Source organism: Eriocheir sinensis, unplaced genomic scaffold (assembly GCF_024679095.1).
Source record: "Eriocheir sinensis breed Jianghai 21 unplaced genomic scaffold, ASM2467909v1 Scaffold35, whole genome shotgun sequence".
In the NCBI taxonomy this organism is placed as follows: Eukaryota; Metazoa; Arthropoda; class Malacostraca; order Decapoda; family Varunidae; genus Eriocheir; species Eriocheir sinensis.
Window position 1 is genome coordinate 972,517 of NW_026111665.1, and position 2,826 is coordinate 975,342.

At 54.3% G+C, this 2,826-nt stretch overlaps 1 pseudogene; it reads left to right on the forward strand.

The window, feature by feature from the left end:
• The first annotated feature begins 2,341 nt into the window (after positions 1 to 2,341).
• On the forward strand, positions 2,342 to 2,500 carry LOC126991845 (5.8S ribosomal RNA; annotated as a pseudogene).
• Positions 2,501 to 2,826: the final 326 nt, after the last annotated feature.

Genomic DNA, 2,826 nt, shown 5'->3' on the forward strand with positions numbered 1-2,826 from the left:
GACTATCAAGGCTGGACCCTATCAAAAGGTCCCTCCGCTATACGGAGTACTTCTCACACCATCCACTCCGCAAAATATACGTACAAACCACTATCGGCCTCTGACTTCCTTATTTTCAAATATTCACACCTTTCAGTCCTTGGGACCTGGAGTGGGGTTGGGTCGGTCTCTCATTGTACGCTGCGCACTGGCCGTTGGAGCCGCGCTGGGTGCGGCTCTGGCGTTTTTGGGCGGGGCGCGTCCATGGCTTAGAGAGATTAAAGAGAGAGACGGGCCAGCCTATGGCACAGCCCGCGAGGGCTAACAACCCTCGAAACGAAAAGGAAGGAAGGAAGGCCCACTACTCCAACCGCGCTCCCTATTGGTCCGCGCTGCACCCGGAGCAGGCCAGGCCTCGCGACGGGAGACTGCCGCTCTTCCCACACTCCCTTCTGGTGCTACTTTTGATGCTGCCTCCCTGACTCTGTTGCTGCTGCTGCTGGCGCTGTAGCTCGCTACGACGCGACTGCAACCAGGAAACGTCGAGGATTCATCTACTGCATCATCGCGGCTGGAACACCATCGGTTTCCGCCATCCCCCGCTGACACAACAAAGAGCCCTTGCTCAAACAGAAAGAGATATTGTGTTTGTTTTTTTACCTACTCCGCATCTCTTTGCCTTTACCCCCTTCCCCCTCTCATCCTATATCCTTTTCTGGCCAACGCCCCAGACGCTGCCCTGCGTGAAGGTGAACCCCGCGGCTATATGCACAAGGGGGGCTCTTCTAGCTGCCTTAGGCACAGGATCAGCAGGGCACCAGTTCTGGACTGACGGTTCACCGCCCGGTGCATACTGTCACGCTCCGAACAGCCTCAACAGCCCGCTGGCTCGCACGGGGTGCTCTTCATCGAGTGTCCCGCGTGGCCGGCAGAGTTTATTTTGAAAAAAAAATAGAGTGCTCAGAGCAGGCTACACTAACGGCCTGAATGCCTATGCATGGAATAATGGAATAGGACCTCTGTTCTATTTTGTCGGTTTTCTGAACCCGAGGTAATGACTAATAGGAACAGGCGGGGGCATTCATATTGCGACGCTAGAGGTGAAATTCTTGGACCGTCGCAAGACGAACTACTGAGAAAGCATTTCCCAAGGATGTTTTCATTAATCAAGAACGAAAGTTAGAGGTTCGAAGGCGATCAGATACCGCCCTAGTTCTAACCATAAACGATGCTGACCAGCGATCCGCCAGCGTTTTTCCCATGACCCGGTGGGCAGCTTCCGGGAAACCAAAGTCTTTGGGTTCCGGGGGAAGTATGGTTGCAAATCTGAAACTAAAGGAATTGACGGAAGGGCACCACCAGGAGTGGAGCCTGCGGCTTAATATGACTCAACACGGGGAACCTCACCAGGCCTAGACACCGGAAGGATTGACAGATTGAGAGCTCTTTCTCGATTCGGTGGGTGGTGGTGCATGGCCGTTCTTAGTTGGTGGAGCGATTTGTCTGATTAATTCCGATAACGAACGAGACTCTGGCCTACTAACTAGTCGACGGATCTCCAGCAATTGGTGTCCAGTTCGCAGCTTCTTCTTAGAGGGATAAGCGGCAACTTTAGTCGCACGAGATTGAGCAATAACAGGTATGTGATGCCCTTAGATGTTCTGGGCCACACGCGCGCTACACTGAAGGGATAAACGTGTCCTCCCCCTCCGAGAGGAGCGGGTAACCCGTTGAAATCCTTTCATGATAGTGATTGGGGTTTGCAATTGTCTCCCATGAACGAGGAATTCCCAGTAAGCGCAAGTAATGAGCTTGCGTTGATTACGTCTCTGCCCTTTGTACACACCGCCCGTCGCTACTACCGATTTAATGATTTAGTGAGGCCTTCGGACTGGCGCTCTTGGATGCCGGGCCCACTGGGCTTTCAGCGCCTCGAACTGACGGAAAGATGTTCAAACTTGATCATTTAGAGGAAGTAAAAGTCGTAACAAGGTTTCCGTAGGTGAACCTGCGGAAGGATCATTAACGTGTTTGCCCGACGCTGGCAAAAAACTAAAACCAAGCACGCTGGGTGGCCGGGACTCAGACTGTCCCGGTCTGAAGCCATCCTTCCCTCCCTTCGGCTCGTGCGAGGCGAAGGCGAGGACCAACCAAGCGTCGCTGGCGTGAGGCGGGCAGAGCATCCGCAGCGGGCAGAGCTTCCGACGCCCCAGCCGGCGACTACTCATCTTAAACCAACCATTCCCCGGGTGGAATAAACACAGTCAAACCCTAGACACTATGTCTTCCCACATCGTCTCCCGAGGCAGAGACGGCGGAAGTCTGATGAGAGTCGGCAGCGTCCGACGTAAAACAAAAATACATCTCTTAACGGTGGATCACTCGGCTCGTGGGTGGATGAAGACCGCAGTAAGCTGCGTGTCGGTATGTGAATCGCAAGAATACCAGAGACATCGACAAGTCGAACGCACATTACGGGGGCGGCACTCTGTGCTGCCGTCACACTCCTACACAAGGGTCGGATATACATTCCATGCATCGGCTTTGTCAGCTATGACATCAACCGCACTGGGGAGTTTCGCCTGTTGTTACTAGCGGGCGTTCTCTTAAGGCCATGAATGGTTACCGGCCGCGTCACGTCTCTGGCGCGTACGTCGGTGACACGGAGCTTATAGACACAGCGGGGAGGAGGAGGAGGTGGTCTCCTCGGGACTTGGTCTCGGGGCTGCTTCTTCTTCTTCTTCTTCCTCCTCGTCTGCTGTTGTCGCTATCCGTGTCCTGTCTCGTTTCGGAACCCCAACCTGTGCCGCTATGAGTCGGACGGGCTAAGGTGGCTCTGCTTCGCGT